The sequence below is a fragment of the Epinephelus fuscoguttatus genome, linkage group LG3 (genome assembly GCF_011397635.1).
Source record: "Epinephelus fuscoguttatus linkage group LG3, E.fuscoguttatus.final_Chr_v1".
NCBI lineage: Eukaryota > Metazoa > Chordata > Actinopteri > Perciformes > Serranidae > Epinephelus > Epinephelus fuscoguttatus.
The window spans coordinates 45335811-45355615 of record NC_064754.1 but is presented as its reverse complement, the minus strand read 5'-3'; the positions used below and the strand labels follow the sequence as shown (position 1 = coordinate 45355615).

At 41.6% G+C, this 19805-nt stretch overlaps 1 pseudogene; it reads left to right on the top strand.

The window, feature by feature from the left end:
• Window positions 1–5809: 5809 nt before the first annotated feature.
• LOC125885634 (N-alpha-acetyltransferase 15, NatA auxiliary subunit-like) lies at window positions 5810–19312 on the top strand (annotated as a pseudogene).
• Window positions 19313–19805: the final 493 nt, after the last annotated feature.

Genomic DNA, 19805 nt, shown 5'->3' with positions numbered 1-19805 from the left:
GCTTCAAGAGGTAGTCACCTGAAATGTTTTCCAACAGTCTTGAAGGAGTTCCCAGAGGTGTTTAGCACTTGTTGGCCCCTTTGCCTTCACTCTGCGGTCCAGCTCACCCCAAACCATCTCCATTGGGTTCAGGTCCGTGACTGTGGAGGCCAGGTCATCTGCCGTGAGCACTCCATCACTCTCCTTCTTGGTCAAATAGCCCTTACACAGCCTGGAGGTGTGTTTGGGGTCATTGTCCTGTTGAAACATAAATGCTCGTCCCACTAAACGCAAACCGGATGGGATGGCATGTCGCTGCAGGATGCTGTGGTAGCCATGCTGGTTCAGTGTGCCTTCAATTTTGAATAAATCCCCAACAGTGTCACCAGCAAAACACCCCCACACCATCACACCTCCTCCTCCATGCTTCACAGTAGGAACCAGGCATGTGGACTCCATCCGTTCACCTTTTCTGCCTCACAAAGACACGGCGGTTGGAACCAAAGATCTCAAATTTGGACTCATCAGACCAAAGCACAGATTTCCACTGGTCTAATGTCCATTCCTTGTGTTTCTTGGCCCAAACAAATCTCTTCTGCTTGTTGCCTCTCCTTAGCAGTGGTTTCCTAGCAGCTATTTGACCATGAAGGCCTGATTCGCGCAGTCTCCTCTTAACAGTTGTTCTAGATATGGGTCTGCTGCTAGAACTCTGTGTGGCATTCATCTGGTCTCTGATCTGAGCTGCTGTTAACTTGCGATTTCTGAGGCTGGTGACTCGGATGAACTTATCCTCAGAAGCAGAGGTGACTCTGGTCTTCCTTTCCTGGTCGGTCCTCATGTGTGCCAGTTTCATGTAGCGCTTGATGGTTTTTATGACTCCACTTGGGGACACATTTAAAGTTTTTGCAATTTTCCGGACTGACTGACCTTCATTTCTTAAAGTAATGATGGCCACTGGTTTTTCTTTAGTTAGCTGATTGGTTCTTGCCATAATATGAATTTTAACAGTTGTCCAATAGGGCTGTCGGCTGTGTATTAACCTGACTTCTGCACAACACAACTGATGGTCCCAACCCCATTGATAAAGCAAGAAATTCCACTAATTAACCCTGATAAGGCACACCTGTGAAGTGGAAACCATTTCAGGTGACTACCTCTTGAAGCTCATGGAGAGAATGCCAAGAGTGTGCAAAGCAGTAATCAGAGCAAAGGGTGGCTATTTTGAAGAAAGTAGAATATAAAACATGTTTTCAGTTATTTCACCTTTTTTTGTTAAGTACATAACTCCACATGTGTTCATTCATTTTTTTGATGCCTTCAGTGAGAATCTACAATGTAAATAGTCATGAAAATAAAGAAAACGCATTGAATGAGAAGGTGTGTCCAAACTTTTGGCCTGTACTGTATATTTATTAAAGTGTAATGCAATTCACGTACAAATGGAAGCTATCTCATAGACTTAGAATGATTTCTCTATATATACACAGGCAGGCGTGGTATGCTGGAGTGGCGAAGGGATATATGCGCTTCACCTTTCACGTTTACCTAGAACTTGCCGTCACTGGAGACAGAGAAGGTGAAGCACAATCCAGGGCGCTTCTGCGTGAACCTGCTTTGTACTTTTATGATTCTGTCGCACTTTAAATGGAGGACCACACATATGTTTTGCCCCGTAATAGGGAAACCACGCCACCAAATAAAAGCAAAAGATCAGATAAGCGAGGACGGGACAAAACGCGAGTGAATATAGGCGTTGCTTATTCCAGGTGGGAAAAAACTCCTGTGGAAGGACACTCTGGAAGCGCATATATTATAATCATACCAACCTACATTTGCCGCACTGTGCCGTGACTATCACATAAACGGTTATTTTAGCATTACTGTGCTAATGTTTGCTTGTGTTACCAAAACAATTAGAAATAAAACACTACTAGCATAACGTTATATCTCACAGATAACCTATATCTCACTGGTAAGCTATAGCATATTGTAGTGTCCGCCAGGACATGTGGAAAGTATGACACAGTTATTCGGCAAATCACTGTTTATTACTGAACAGTACAGGTTACTGTTGGCTGTAACTACGCCAAAACAACCAACAAACAAGAACTTAGCTGTAACTCCAACTGTGCACTGCTGCTCTCTCCTCCAGCTCGCTCATACACACACCAGCACCCGCAGTCACACAGCTCTCATCCCTGTCACACTTGCACTCCGCCCTACCTATACTCATTCAATCCCAAACATGCCATTAACTCACAGAACATTGACATTATAACAGAACATTTACTGCAGGGTCGCTACAATATCGTAACATGGTTTAGATTCCTAAATAAACATTCACCTCATCGCTAGATAGGCCTACTCCTGAAAAACTTGAAAAACTCATGGATGATGCCATCTCTGTCTGCACAAGGCTTTCTGTCCTGACGAGGCCACCGTCACTTACCCGACGGAGGGTGAGGAGTGAGCGCGAGTGAGCCTTGCAATCTAGAATTTGACCACTGATGTCACTGTTACTCACCATTTTTACACACTGAGGCTTTAAGAAAGGAAAAAAAATAGCATGCATCAAAGTAGGATTGGGTCGGTATTTTGGAGGGGTGGGGGACAATTTCACCACTTGGTGGTGCAATTGACTCATGTACAATACAAATGACCGTAGGACAACAGAGTGACAGTAACAAATTGTTTCTTTCATTCCTTACAAATAAATTTTGCAACTTACTCAATCCCAGTGCAAACAAGGCTTGCCTCCTTCGTCTGGCTCAAAGCCAAAGTGTTGCCATAGTGGCGCATTCTTTGATTTCTTTGAGACTAAATTGTCCGCCATTATCGACTCCCCGTCACTACAAACTCCAGGCTACAGTAAAGGCCTCGGTGCATGCGCACTGCACCCATCCTGCTCGCTGTGCGCCAGGTGAAGAGGCAGACACAGGTGCCCACAGACTTGGGCGTACTATGAGCGGAGCGGACTCCGTGAGAAATGTCCGTCAAAAATACATGCCGAACAGTCTTTTGTGTGACACTGGTGTGCAAAGCGGTTCATGGTCGTGCTTTGCGTGCACAGGGCTTGCGGACGTCCACTTTTACGGGGCGGACCTCTGCGTAGTCCGCCCAAGTATGCAGTCCGGTCGGTCTCAAAAAAAACAAAAAAACCCCAGTCCAAGACAGAGTACCGAACCGAATTGGTATTACCGAGAACCGACCCAACCCTACACCCAAGTTGTCTCATAAGGTTTTTTTTTTTTGTATTTAAATAGTATCCAAAAAGCTTGTAATGTTACTAAATTTACATTAAATATACTATATCAGTATTGGTGTGCACTAGAGTCTGTAAGCTTGCATACTGCATGTGTAACATTTTGAACTGATACGTGTTGTACACATTACTAACAGGGAACATTGTCTCTTGTAGCCGTGTCAAATTTTGTCTTGAAGCACAGGGTATGACAGTTTGAGCCAGTGACTAGTTGAAAATCATTGTGAGCCTCAAAGTGAGCATAGAAATTGTTTTTCTTACTTCATATAGACGAATCAGCACTTGACAGGAAGTGAGATGGCTGGATTGTAATCTGTAATACTTGTTGGACTTTGCCACGACTTTCTTCCTACAGTCTCCTTTTGCCTCTTTTACTGCTTTTCTTACATTGTAGGTTGCTGCTTTATGATTTTCCAGATTGCAGTCCTCATTTGTAAGATGTGGTGTGTTGTTTATTTCAGATATTTCTGGTAATTCATGGTTTTTGATTATTTTACATCTTAAATCCACCACAGATGTCTTGCCTCACTGGGGCATGTCCCGTAGTTTGTTCTCAAAAAGATAGCTGCATGGTCACTTTTGTCAAACGGGGGTAGTAATTCTGCTCTGAAGCTGCCTCTTAACAGTGTATTGCAGGGATCCAAAGTGTTTGTACCACAAGGGGAATAAACACTTTGGATGGAAGTTAGACATAACCTTTATTTTTTATTAAGGTTTTCGAAAAGAAAAAGCTCTAGGGTTGGGCAAACAAATTCTACAATGCAGGGCCCCAGACTGCGAACAAATTGTTGCATTTTGCGACATGTCTGACCTTTAAAAATGAGAAAAAATGTGTTGTGGGTAGGTTGTACTTTGCAGATATTTTATCAAAAGAGACAAAGCAGCCATCTTCAACAATGTGCATAAGACATTACCATTTTTATTTTTTTTTTTTAAAGATACTTTGGGGGGCATTTTTTGCCTTTAATTGATAGGACAGCTGAGCATAAAGGGGGAGAAAGGAGTAACATGCAGCAAAGGGCCACAGGCTAGAGTCAAACTCGGGCTGCAGCATTAGCCTTGTAAATGGGCGCCTGCTCTATCCACTAAACCACCAGTGCCCCAACATAACCATTTTAAGTTTAGCCTGATTGAAGTCTCCAGCAACAATGAGCACAGCATCAGGATTACCTGTCTGTCTGTGAATTCCCTTTATAGAAAGTGCAGTCTACATTTGATTGACAATAATCTAGATCAGGTAAGCAGTAGGGCTGACCCAAAAAATTGAAAGCTTGAGCTTCGGCTTGATGGCAGGGGATTCGATTGTGGAGAAAAATTTGAAGCTTCAGTGCTTTTTTCCTAGTTTTTTGGGGGAGGCCTTAAACGCAATACTAACCCCCACCAGTCCGATACTGACAGCGAGCGCACTCAGAGCTGGCAGACATGTCCAAGAGGTCATCAGATGTGTGCTTGCACTTTAAAATATGCCTCAACAACCCCCAGAAAGCAGAGTGCCAGATTTGCCAAAAGCAATTGGCATATCACAACTCAACAACAAATTTGGGACATCACTTGAAAAACGTAAGTAGTAACTAGTAGGCCTAATAGTATGGTTGTAGTACATGAGCCTCACTTGGCTATAATAGCCTATATATCATGTAATTAAAAACAAAAAAATCTCCGACAAGAAAATAGAAAGCCCGACGCACAATGGAGACCTGCTATTATCCTGCTTGAACACAGACGACTAAATTCTTTCAACAATGTGACTCAAAATAACGATAAAATAGATTTTATTGATGTAAAATATGCATTTTCCAGTTCCACCGGTCCGCTCTGAGTCTGGTGTCAGAGACACTTCTGATGCTCTGAGTTGCGCATCTGTTTGATTGTGCTGCAGTATGCGCCGAGGGTTTTGATTTAGTGTTCAGTCAGAAGTTAAACACTACTTATCACCGGCCATTGGTGTTTTTTCGTTTGTGACTATTTTTATCTTAATTCTACTCCCCCCCCAGTCGTCATCGAATGCTTCGAATTAAAATCGTTCTGAGCTCTGAAGCTTCGAATGTCCATAAATGGATTTGAAGGTCAGCCCTAGTAAGCAGGAACAGGAACTGTCACACCAGTTTCTGTTTACCATAAAGCACACGCATCTTCCATTTTTGTTCCCGATACTCTGTTCTGTCAAATGGGTATATGAAGAAAGAGTCACCTGGTTGGATGGCGATGTCCGGTATTCAGGATTTATCTAAGTTTCAGTGAAACAAAGCATATTACAGTTCATATTTTTTTTTCAGCTGAAAACTGATATGGGTGAAGTAGCTTCCCTGTACATTACTGTCATTTCAGTCAGTCAGGGTGGATAAAGAAGGACAAATACACCAAATAGTACAATAAAAAAAAAAAAAAAAATTGGCCTATGTAATAATTTAAAAGTTGCATACATCAGTGCATGTACACAAGTTTTAGAGCCCTGGTTGAAAACAGCATTAGTTCTGCCTGTGGCGCTGATTAGCTAATTGTTAGTCCCCTTGCGGTGCTCATTGGATTGATGGATTGTCAGCTGAGAAACTGTTGTTTCATGCCACGATGTCAGACAAATCAGTCAGCCCTGTGAGTGGACGGATTCAGGTCTGGACCCAGGCAAGCAATCCTCTACTTAGTTCATCTGTTCATCTAGTTCATCTGTATAATTTCATAACTGACCTTGGCCCTCATATGTGAAGTTGACGTCATCTTTTCTCACCATTAATGAAGTTGATGGTGGGACAACAAAATGCCATCTGCCAGCTTAACTTTTTGTATCTCTCTCACTCATGCAAATACACACGAACAGTGAACGGCTTAAAAAGAGAGGTGGGGTTTATTGTGCAGCTGCATACTAAATACAATTTTAGGGCAGAAGCTTTCGTTAAGGCGGTATGATACTGTATGTTGTAGTGAAAAGTCTTTGTCAGCATTTAAGCTCAGTGGTGTGCAGAATGCCGATAAATGTTAACTTTTTTTTTTTTTTTTGGAGTACATCTTCTGATATTGTTCTGCTGTTGTAATAACATTGTGGGTGAACAACTATGATCCACTCTGAATATGTGACCAGAACTCATAAACTGTGAACAGGACTTAAATGTTATTTGTCCTTTACGGCGTTTTAGTTTAATCTGGTGAATGCTATACCATATAGGTCCAGCTACTGTTCACATCCTGTCCCAGGTACCAGCTTATAGTTCATCAGCAAGGACCACAAAAAAGTAAAATAAGAAGTGTAATTTTCGTAATATTTCTTCTCGCTAAGTTGAGCTAGTTGTTATGAGTCAGAACAATGCTATGAACTCCAGGATCAGTGTTACAGTGCTTCTGTCTCTCTCTGAAATTAGTGATGTGAGCCCTGAGACCGCTGGTCCTTTGAGAGGGTCCCCAAGAAAATTTGTGTTATTGACAAATTGTAGTGCGAAACTTTTTTTTGGTGTTACATGGTTCTAATTATGGTTATATTCATGTACTTTGAAAATGTAGATCTGTAGGGCTGCTCAAATATGGAAAAAATCATAATCACAAATATTTTGGTCAAAATTTTGCAATTGATTATGCGGCACACGTGAGGACTTATCTTATTTACATGACGGCATGTCATTTCTGTCTCTACATGGTCGCGTTTACAATTCTCTGCTCTCTGTATCACACACACCAGAGTTTGGCCCTGATGTGCGCACACACACATGCAGACACGTGCGCGCACACACGCACAGACCAGCCTCTCTGCTCTCTCTCTCTGCCATTTTCCGTGACGCTGTTTTTGAAATCTTCCGCAATCACTTCCCCCTTACATTATTCGTAGTTCACCTACTTGACTGGTTCGTAGAGTGAATAGAGGAGAGGAGGAGGGTGGTATTATGCATCGGCTTCCATAGAAGACAAAATAACATCTCCAGGCGTCCTTGACCAAAAATCTCTTACCCTTGAGTTCATTAATTTTGAAATTGTTTGACCTCAAAATCATAATTGCGATCACCAGACGATTAATTGCACAGCCTTAACCATCTGAAAATTAAACATAAAGTCCTGCACGTTAAAGCATCATCTCGTCATTATTAAGATGAGTTAAGCCAGCATCTCCTGTCACAGCAGATGCTGGGAACTAGAGCCCCATTTCCACCAAACACTTTTGGTATGGTACCTTTAGAACCAAAAGTAACCCTTCAGACATGGCACCTAGACCCTAGTGTTTCCACTGCAAACGGTACCCTTAACTGTGGGTGGGTTTATTGTCACTCACTGCTCCATCCAGCACTCACTGTATTTCCTCATTATCACAGATGGAGGTCTGCACCTGATTTATAGACCACAGAACAGAGTTAAACGCCGACATTCTCAGAACAAAATAAAACAGACTGCAGTGTGTCTCTCTTCATGGGATATTTAAGAATAGCGGCTTTGCACATTTAGTCCTTTTAAGGTAAGCTCAGGGGTTTCGTGTTGCCATAGCCCGATGCTCCACAAAGCTTTTTTTCTCCTAGTGAGGATTAGAATATATTCTCTCACTTAACCCAGCTGAAATTAATATATAAACACTTGAAGATCCACTCATTAGTAAGTGTATGTCATATAAAAACTGAAGTAATGGTCAGAGTTGTCATATGGAATATTTAGGGTGCGTTGAAGTCGCCGGCAGTCAGCCGAGTGAATTATGTTATTTTTTACTCCGACTACAGCTTCAGCAAGAGGCAGAAAAACATAATTTCATTTTATATTCATTTTATAGTTACAGTCTACTAATAAAACTCTCTACAGTGTCAACAGTGGTTACGTGAGCTTCAAAACCAGCCATAGCGCAGCCCTGAGGAGAGGGCCCATCTGCTACTGACGAATCAACAGACTGCAGTGTTCACAGCTCCACCTTTTAGTACCAGATCTGTGTGCTAGCTACCCCAACAGAAGGGGCACCAAAAATGGGAACAGTACAGAATGGTTCCATTAGTACCCTCCACAACTTTTCACAGTGGAAACTAGGGTTGTCATGAGAACCGATACTTTGGCACCAAGTCGATACCAACACACAAAAAATACGTCGGTACCTGTTTTTATTCGGTACCGGATACAACTTTGCCCTCAGCGGGCCGTGTCAATTCCTTTCAGACCTGACGGGGCAGTATACGCACATCAGTCTGTGCCTAGGACGAGTGCCGAAGAAGCCCAGTTTAAACCCAACTTTTTTTAAGAATACGACCGTGGACATTGAAGGCTGACTCTCGTCTTTCTTTCCATGGCAAGCCTTTGTCATGTGCCTCTTAAGTGTCGAGGTCCCCGTTTTGCTGTCATATACCAGCATTGCGCTGCACGTGGTACACTCAATGAAGCCAACACACGCGCGTTGTCACCGTCGATCACTCACATGCGTGGCGAGAATCGTGGAAATTCACTGGTATTGGTATCGACTACTGCAATTATGGTATCGTGACAAGCTTAGTGGAAACAGAAAAAGCGCACAAACTGAACTGTACCATTACCATACTGTACCGTGCACCGTACTGCTCAGTGGAAAAGGGGCTTAGGATTACAGGAATGTCTGTTGCAATATTAAGGCTGCCCTCCCTCCCCCAGTTGACCAAGCGTTAGTCGACTAGAGAGGTCATTAGTCAGCAAGATTTCATTTGTCGCTTAGTTGCAGAAAAAAAAACACATGTTAAACTCTATTAGCAGCTGCACCTTGTCAAATAAATCATAACCTATATGACTGGACCATCAGCATCAGCAATCAGACAGGAGTCATGTTACTAACCAACACAGCTGACAGATATCTTTCTCTTTTTCTATAAATATTCAGTCTGATAAATATGGAAGAGTTTACCATTTTAGTGCAGGGCTACCCAGAGCTTTACATCTGTTCCATGGATGATAGGCCTACACACTTATAAACAGCATCTGGAAGAAGATCAGCTCTGCACTCAGGATTTCAGGTAAATAGGCTGTACAGTGCTTGTTAAGGTTGCAACCTCAGACACAACCTGCCGCCATGCTCTTGAAAGCTGGCACAAACAAGGCACAAGAGCAGCACCTAGTGTTTTCCAGGCAATTAAAGAAGCAGCATGTGTACGGTCCCTAATTTATAGGGCTGGTATCTGCTCTTATTACACAGGCTAGTTAATAACATGTCAGGCAGGAAATCCAAAGTGTGGAATCATTTTGAGAAGGTGAAGAGAGCTGGGCATGATGGTAATAGGGCAAAACACTGACGCATCCAAAACACAAGTTTCATTCTTAGTGCTTTCTGTGACATGAGAAATACTGTTGGATTTGTTTCACAATGTAGCCTAATTGGGGAAAATAAAGGATATGACTCAGGACACATTGATAGTGAGTTTATTGCATCCTTTCAGATTTAAAGATTTTTCCTTTTTTATTTATTTATTTTGGCTTTTCCCCTTATTTGACAAGACAGTATTAAGGCATGAAAGGAGGAGATAGAGAGAGGGGATGACATGCAGCAAAGGGCTGCAGGCTGGAATCAAATGCGCAGCTGCTGCGGCAAGGACATTGCCTTTGTGCATGGGACGCCTGCTCTACCAAGGACATTGCCTTTGTGCATGGGACGCCCGCTCTACCAAGGACATTGCCTTTGTGCATGAGAAGTCCGCTCTACCACTGAGCTACTGGTCACCCCTCCTTTCAGATTTCAAAGCATCAGGGACACAGGATGCATACCTAGAAACATGACAGGAAATATCACTCTTGTTCTCTTGACTTAATGGGGTTTCTGTCTTCTTCTTTTCACAGCGATGTTACGAACACAAGCAGTACAGAAACGGGCTCAAGTTCTGTAAACAAATTCTGTCCAACCCTAAGTTTGCTGAGCATGGAGGTAAGCAGCAGACATACAGATAAAAAGATGGATGGAAAATTTCTTGTATCAGTGGGTAATGTACTGTATTTCTTACTATATGCTGTACCATTGGCTCTGTAGAGACCCTGGCGATGAAGGGACTGACCCTGAACTGTCTGGGGAAGAAGGAGGAGGCTTATGACCTGGTGAGAAGAGGCCTTCGCAATGACCTCAGGAGCCACGTCTGTATCCTTAATCATGTCACTGCACGCATAGTTTGTTAGTGAAGGAGAGATGCTCTAAGCTGTTGTCACTTAAGACCTCTGGCTGGTGTGTCTTTTATAAAATGTGTGAATGTGTGTGATGCCACAAGATATCATGCCACACATGCTCTTGTCTTTTGTGGAGTATAGTCAGCACATCCTCTTTCTATGTCACTATGCATATTTATAATGCAATATGTAGAATTCAAATACTTTGCATGCCAAGACCAGGACCTGAATCAGTAAACAACACTACTAAATATATATTGGTTTTCAACTGAAAAAGGTTGTCTGGGGCTTTAGTTACTCTTTAAGTGATTGATACATTATAGACCAGTAAAACCAGTTCTTGCTTTCACCAGGAGAGGCTCATTGGCCCCAGTGACCCCAGTAAGCACAACATCTCTGTGCACTTCTGTATATCTTTTTAATAGTAGTCTGATAACATCCGATGGAGTAGGTGGTTCCTATCTTCCTTAACTGTGCGTCCCAGGCTGGCATGTGTATGGCCTACTGCAGCGCTCGGATAAGAAGTACGATGAGGCTATCAAGTGTTACCGCAATGCTCTGAAGTGGGACAAGGACAACCTGCAGATCCTCCGAGACCTGTCGTTGCTGCAGATCCAGATGAGAGACCTCGAGGGCTACAGGGTGAGGACTGTCCTGAGAACTATGAGTGGATCCTTTCTAGCTCAAATAATTATTCTAAGATAGGTGTTGGATTATCATAATGAAAACCCACTTTCAGTCTTCCTGGCCCACTCAAGATCAGGACACAGGGTCAGCTGTAGAACAGCACAGCCTAGAGTCCATACCAAGCTGTGAGAAGCAGATTTAAGAAATATAGCAACTTTTATTTTTAATACAAGAATAACGACTTAAGTCATTTGTGTAGAAAAAAAACCCTCAACACACACTACCATCTGTCGCTCTGCCTTGTCCAGGATGCAGCATTGCACTGACTGAGGCAGGAATCAGGTAGCAGTAAGGTTTCACAATGTAGAACACCACCCATGGGACACAGCCTGGGATTTAGATGCTTATTTGGTGAGAGGTATGAAACAGAAAGATGAAAGGATTAAAAATATGTATGAGGGAGGTAAAGGGAGGGGCTCTGAGTCAAAATGCGTTTTTTCAGTTCTCTCTTAGCCAGCTAGTATCAACGTGGTTTTAATACCATGACTCGGCAAAATTTCTCTTCTTCGCTTTGTGCTGCTATCCATTACCTTGTTTTCTAATCATTTATCTCTCCAGCTACACATCACGTTACAAATCCTTTGGGCCACATATGAGGGATTCGTAATAGAGGGGACATAAGTTGAGTCTTTTTCACCCTGTTGGTTCTGATGGTAAGCATGGCCAAATAAACCTGTGTTTACATTTTTTTTTTTCTCTGTAGGAGACACGGTACCAGCTGTTGCAATTGCGTCCAGCACAGCGGGCATCCTGGATCGGCTATGCCATCGCCTATCACCTATTGGAGGACTACGAGATGGCAGCAAAAATCATTGAGGAGTTCAGGAAAACACAACAGGTTAGAGCCCATGATGGCTTAACATTTGTCTAATGTATTCTGTAGTCCATCTTTCTAATCCTTCATACACAAGGTGAGATATGGTTATAATGATCGGGACTGAGAAACTGATGGAACAGAGAGTAATGATTTATGAAGCATTTTGTGTATTAGAGATGCTGTTCAACGCACTGCAGTGTAAGATGAGTAACAGGGTTGCCCAAATTTCATGTTTTTCATGTCTGACTTGGTGTTTGATGCATCTCAGTTACAGTGCATGGTTTAGTCCTTCCTCTCAACAGAGTTGAAAAATGGGTATTGTTTCTGTCATCTGTGTATCGGTCACAACTGCAATAGAGCTTACTCTCTCAGTCTCTCTGGCTTGCTCCTGATAGGAACAGTCTGCTTCCTGTCTATGTGCCATCTATTTAATACAACAACAAGCTTGTGTCACTAGGCAACTGCACAAATACACGAATAATGATGGAGAGTTTCCTGAATTGCACAGTTACACCCAGCAGGTCCAATAGATTTTCACTGTTGCTAGTAGAAAATGTTGATTTCACTAACAGTCATTTCTTTGACCAGACGTCTCCAGACAAAGTGGACTATGAATACAGCGAGTTACTGCTGTACCAGAACCAGGTGCTGAGAGAAGCAGGCCTGTACAAGGAGGCCCTGGAGCATTTATCCAACTATGAGAAGCAGATCTGTGACAAACTGGCTGTGGAGGAGACACGAGGTGGGTCACAGTGCTCCATACTTACTGACAATGTCACACTGAATCCAAAATCTTTGAAATCCCTTGTTAGAACTTGGTGGTTCATCACATCTCAGGTCAATCAAAGGGTAAACAATCCAAGGCACACTGTAGGGTTTGTGCAAAAATTAAAAGTCTTAATTTTACATGGCAATATAGATAAAAGAGACTAAGCATCAGGGTCATTGTCTGCTGTAGCTTACATACCTGTCAGGTGTGTACCTGTCTACAGTGTGTCTTGGATTGTTTCTAAAGAAGACTTACATTTTATATTTTTCGATTGAGAGTAATGCAATTAGGTCTTCAAAGATGGAATAAACACAGTATACCTTAAGTATCCAAAGAGCACCTGTATGTGACTACTACTAAAACCCAGCAGGGCTCCTACTTCTTAGTCTTCACTACTGAAGGTTACTGTGCCTCAGATGGGCAAAGGCAAACACAGACTGGAGCAGCTCCAGTGAGCGAGCAGAGCTGTGAGTCGAACGTAACAACACAAAGCTGGTTCTAAAATGAGAGTAAATTTGGGGTTATCTTTCACTTTAGCGGGTGAGCACTGAAGGAGAGGATGGGCATGAAAGTGACATGCAGTTAGTCTTCTTTGTTGCACCTGTAGGTGCCTGCATTTAGTTAGCTTGCTAAAGTATCAGCTTTCCAGTACAACAGAGGTTTGAAATAAAGGATATTGGTCTACTTGATTATTAATAATTGGTTTTGGCGCTGAAAAAAAAATAGTTTGACCTCTAGCAGATTTTTGCAGAAACATCCAGCTCTTTCAGCAGGCTGCTTTGCCCTTCATTCTGGCAAATACTTAAAAACATGACAGGCAATTTGATGAGTTAGCTCTTAAAAATGTAGTTGCTTAGTACCTGCTGTGCTTTAGAGAATCTCACAACTGACATGACAGTTATGTATTTATTGAGTTGTACTTTTGCAAGATTCTAATTCATATTGTGTGTATAGTGTTAAGCTTATCCAACCTTTTTTATGAATTTTCGCTAACTTTGGGTTATCAGTTCAATTTGAGCAGCTGTTGTCTCTTTTTATGTACGTTGACACCGGAGCTCTTCTGTCATGTTACTACAGGAGAGCTACTGTTGAAGCTGGAGCGTCTGGATGAAGCAACAGAAGTCTACCGTCGCCTGCAGGAGAGGAACCCAGAGAACTGGTCCTATTACCGCGGCTTGGAAAATGCCCTAAAGCCAGGTATAACAATTTTTTCCTTTCTGTTTAAAACACCAGCATTGTCATGATAGACCACTGACTATTAAAATATCCACATGCATTGTACAAGCAACAATTGTCAACACTACTGAATGTTTCTGGGGGGGTGGGGTTCGCCAGGCGGTGTAGAAGAGAGACAAAGATCTATGAAGATGCCTGGGAGAAGTTTCCCAAAGGATTGGTTCTCGCCGGCTGCCCCTCAACTTCCTCTCTGGTGTGGCCAAAAATACATCTTACTTAAACTAAAATGTAACTTAAATTTCATCCATGTGTTAAGGAATAAATGACAAAGCTAGGAGCTGTCTTCACCTTAGTTGTTGAAGACGTTATTTTGGTTCCAGGTCTTTTTTTTTTTTTTTTTTTTTGTGTAACTCCACTTGCACTTCCACAATCATTTTGACCATGAGTGAATGATCTTCTCCATCTCACCTTATTCCTCTGCAGGTGATAAGTTCAGAGAGTGTCTGGACAGGTATCTGCGAATGAACTTCAGTAAAGGCTGTCCGCCCGTCTTCACCACCCTCAAATCACTTTACAACAACAAAGAAAAGGTGACAGCACTGCTGCTATTCATGTCAGATGACCGTGCTAAATCTAAACCACACTGATACTTGTTCCTCAATTTATTTGAAACCAGCTTACATAATGCACTATAGGAAGGGAGGTCAATCTGAGGGAAAGATTCCAGTGTTCTAGATCAAAGTTATTCACTTGCAAATGTGTACTCCATTCTGCAGGTAATGTGTCCTCTTTCTCTTTGCAGGTGGCAATAATAGAGGAGTTGGTGGTCGGCTATGAAACCTCATTAAAAAGCTGTAGAATGTTCAACCAGAATGGTGAGGAGAACATTTATTAATCAGGAAGATGATAATGAATCTGATATCTTTCTAATCAGCAGTATTGAGTGTCATGTAGTCAGTGTAGCACAATAGACAGTTTTTTAAAGTTGTAATCCTTAATGATTTATTAAAGAAGTCAGTGGAAATAATTGCATTCATAAACTGATTTCATGCTGTGCACGTTGCAAGAAATTTTCCACACAACTGCAGAGCACAGTGAAGGTGGTTACCTTGCTCAGGAGTTGGAGGTGTGCAGCTCTTAATCTAACAGCTCACTTAGGTCGCTCCCTCTAGTGTCAATACTCCCTGCAAAGTTTTAAAACAAATCTACTAAGAAAAAATGCAAAAAATGACGGTATAATTTTGTAGATGCATTTTTGATCAATGATTAGAGATAGTTCTTACCCTCGTAACAAATACATTGCCCTTCGTAGGAGTACCCTTAAGCCTGATTTATGGTTGGGCGCCTGACACTTTTGAAGAGTTGCTCGACAGAGAGCAGCGCAATAATTTGAATTTATGCTTTGGCGAAAGAGTTCAGTCATCAACCAGAGATGCCCTGTGATTTTTTTACAGTCTGTCTACAGTCTATTTCTGTTATTGTTTAGTGAAGTGTAATGTGAACAGACAGCAGTTTAAAATGACACATATATCCCACTGTATATGTTTTTTAACTGTTAACCGTATTAATTGATTGATCAGCTCCCAATCTGTCTGCTAGCAGCAAATTCTTACTCTTTATGGTGGGTTGGGAAATAAAATCAGTGAATCAATGTTGATTTCTTCTTGTGGTGCTGACGTGAAAAATATTTTTAGTTCAGTAATTATCTGTTGTCAGTCAGCCTGGTGAAGGCAGTTTGGCCGCTCTCTGTCCTCTCAGTTCTGCAGGAGTTGCTGCTGACAGACGGCTGCTTCTGTGAACAGAGACACTGAGTACAGGTCGGAGTCTGTGTGGATTGAAAACTGCCATCTCCGTGGCAATGATAGTAATACTACCAATCACATTGTGCAACAAAATATGACGTTTTCCGTGGCATAAAAAAAAATCTTCAGGTTCTCAACGTGAAAGAAAAATGTGGAGCGACACATTATTAATATTGAAAATACATCATTTCTGTCAAGCAACACTTGTCAAAAGTTTTGAGCGCCCAACCATAAATCAGGCTCAAATGTGACACAGTAAAAAAACCTTGCTTTGCAAGAAACTTCATCTCTGATATAGCTGTGGTAGAGTGAACAGTAAACTGTGAGGCTGATTTCAGTAATATAACATTAAACAGTAAAACTGAATCACTTGTTGCATTGTGCATTGTGCATAGTTAGGTAATTTAAAACCATTGCTGGAATGGCAGATTGCACCTAATGATGATAATTAAGAGAGGTAATCACAGTATACAGATACATAAATGTTTACCGTAGAAAATGCAGACTTAAAAAAATGTCCAAAACCAAGTTTGATTTCATAAAATTCTAAGAATTATAATCAACTTCTCATTCGTGGTTATGACAGGTTTAACTGTTGTAGTGTTTTGTGCATAATCCCAAAGACCTAAACTAAGACCTAAACTAAGACAATATGCCCTTGCACTGTCACAGATGACGGTAAGGAGGAACCCCCGACCACTTTGCTCTGGGTGCAGTACTTCCTGGCACAACACTATGACATGATTGGCCAACAGACACTGGCGCTAGAATATATCAACGCAGCAATTGAGAGTACGCCTACGCTCATCGAGCTCTTCCTTATCAAAGCCAAGATTTACAAGGTAACATACACCACACATTTGCACACTCATTTACTGTTACAACTGAGGAGCAGGGTGTTGCTGTGCTGTTGTCATGACTGTTGTGTTGACCTTTATCTTCCTGCAGCATGCTGGGAACATTAAAGAAGCTGCTCAGTGGATGGATGAGGCCCAGGCTCTGGACACTGCCGACAGATTCATCAACTCCAAGTGTGCCAAGTACATGCTGAAGGCTGGCATGGTCAAAGAGGCCGAGGAAATGTGCTCCAAGTTTACACGGGTAAGAGAAACTGTCTGTGGATGTGCACAAAAGTACACACTAACAGCTGACGAGCTGAGGGAAATGTGAAAATGGCATAACAAAATCATGGCTGTTTTTTCTGTGAAGTCAGTTTGCTAAGAACTAGTATAAAGTGGAGACCTCATGATCGTTATGTATTACTGTCCCACAACCTAGAATAACTGAAGGCGGAATTCTTTTCACTTACGTTGTGTTTCGCCAAGGATTTTTTTTAAAGCAGCAGTGCTGAAGTCTGTGACTTTTATTTTATGCAGCAGAAAATATATAGGGTTTCTGCTGACACGAAAAGGGCTTTACACACATACTTGTACACAGTTGTAGATGCTAGGAGATAATAGAACAATAGTCACGCATCAGGAAGATGAAAACACTGAATTTGTCAAAACAGAAGCCCATTAAGTATGTATGATTGTTTAAAATTTTAAAATATATATATTACAGAGCATTGTATTAAAAGTTCTTAAAATATCACAAATATTTTAATTAACCTCAAAATTTATCCATATTGCTTGTTTTACACAAATTGCTTTCACTAGTTAGGGTTAATTGTACAGTTCATCATTTGTTCTGCACTGTTACTGTAACACATTGAATATAATATGAAATATCCATAAAATATGTCACTTTAGGAATATTATACAGTAGTGTAAAAATTTTTGGGACACTCTTCAGATTTTGATCTCAAATATTTGCAGAAAAATCTTTTTTTGTGTTTCAAAAGGTGGCTGCATCAGACAGACACAAACAAATGCATTTTTTTGTTTATTAACAAGAAAAAATAAAACTAAATTCTTGATAGTTTCAACATGTCAGTTCTCAACATTGTCGGTATCAAAGTCAACAAATAACAGAAAATGTGTTAAAAACTGAACAAAAAATAAACCATCACATCATCAAATTAATATTTAGTAGCCTTGCCATTGGCACGCAGTAGAGTTCTAATTCTTCTTGAATTACTGCTTTTAATTCTTCTAAATTCTTTGGTTTATGCTTCGAAACAGACCTTTTGATCATCCACCACAGATTTTCAATGGGGCTCATGTCCAGGGATTGAGCTGGCCACTCTAAGACCTGGATATTGTGCTCCTGCAGCCAAGTTATATGGTGGTATATTTATTTATTTATTGCATTGCACTGTTCTCTTTTAAAGTGTTTTAACTTGCGAAACAGTATTTCGTTTTTATGTACCTGCATAAGAATGACAAATAAAGTGAACCAACCAAGTTCTACGTGTGGCAAGGGGCATTATCTTGCTGAAACATCCAGTTTTTACCTCGACGGAACAGTGCACGCGCAGAAGGGAGCATGTGGGTTTCGAGAATGGTACAATACTCTTTAGAGTTCAATGTGCCATCACAGACAGTGAGATGACCAACACCAGCAGCACTCATGCATCCCCAAACCATGATACTGCCTCCACCATGCTTGACAGTAGGTACTGTACCTGCTGGAGATAATGCTTCACCTGGCCTTCTGCGTACCCTCACATTAGTAGGAGGAAGATAAAGCTGGAAACTGGACTCATCTGACCACAAAATCTTCTTCCAATTCCTGGCTGTCCAGTTCTTGAGTGCCTGGGTCCAACGATGCCGGGCAAACCTATGACTCATTGATCAGAGGCTTCTTGATAGCCTTGTAGGATCTTAAGCCATGATCTAAAAGTCGGCCACGTACAGTGCGGGTGGAACACTGGACACCAGTTTGGTTTGACCACTGCTACTGAAGCTCCTGTGATGTCATTTGGTTTTGCCTGCATCATGCGGATCAGGATGCGTCATTTTCTTGCTGAAGAAACCCTTGGACGATCTTGGTTTGTCTTCCAAGCTGTTGGTTCATCTGTATTTCTGCAGAGTGTATCCAACTGCTGAAGGACTGCATCTGCACTTCCTGGCTATCTGGCGGCAGCTGTACCCTTCCTGGCTGAGAATCTTTATCTTTGTGTTTCTTGCATTAGGTTCCTTGTTTTAGCCATTTTTGTATCTGTAGAACTTTCAAACATGCTGGCTTTACATAGACACTTGTGTATCTTTATGGAACCAATCAATTTAATTTTAAGAAATTGAAAGTCTTTAATGGCTTTTTTAGGCTATGACTATACTAAAAGAAATTGCACTTGGGGACTTAAGAGTGATTCTTAATGCAATATATCACAAATGCATGGGGTGTCCAAAACTTTTTCCATCACTGTAGCTGCGCTGGCCGGCTCAATGTAGAGCCTATGCCATAGCCTACACACATGGCCTTGTGGTGAGACCATTGCGAGCATTTATACCTGGGTGATGGTGTGTCAGTGGTCGCACTGCAGAGAAAGCTGCCTGCAGCAACACACAGGCCAAGCACTCAGCCTGTTCAAAACAGACATGTTTTGAACAGGCACTGCTCTAGTAATAACAGATTTACAATAATACAAAATGACTGTTCGCCCTATAATTTGTTTATCGGAGACTAGGCATTTTGCAGTAGTTGGCATGGTTAATTAGCTTGTCCCTGTTATGCTGTTTACTTTGTTCAAGCATGTGTTTTTTTTTTTATTCTCTGTCGTTGTCCAGGAGGGAGCGTCAGCAGTGGAGAACCTCAACGAGATGCAGTGTATGTGGTTCCAGACAGAGTGTGCACTAGCAAGGCCATGAACAAGTTTGGGGAGGCCCTCAAGAAGTGCCATGAGATTGAAAGGGTGAGTCCTCAGTATCAGGGATTCTAGTTGATGACATGACCAGGCCCAGGAAGCCGGGCTCAGCCTTGCAGCCATTTTTTTTCAGTGGCCACTCTCAGTAAAGAAAACATGACCCAAAAGCATTTTCCATAGGACATTGTAAAAGACACATCTGTAAAGCTGCTGACAGAACACCTCAATCTGGTAAATTTAGTTTTATTCTGAATTGAGTTTTTTCTGAATTCTTAAATGTTAGCCATGGTGGTTTTATAGTTGTTACAACTTACTTGTACAGAGAGATACACCCAAAATCCTGAAGTCATCACAATGTAAAGCCTTGAGACATAAGCCAGTAAGAACCACTACTGTGTATATTCAGTGGTACATGTCACTACTGTGAAGTAAACCTGAAGCAAGAGAACCTTTGGTGTATGTGCCATGTTGGTTGTCTGTTAAAATTTATAATTATG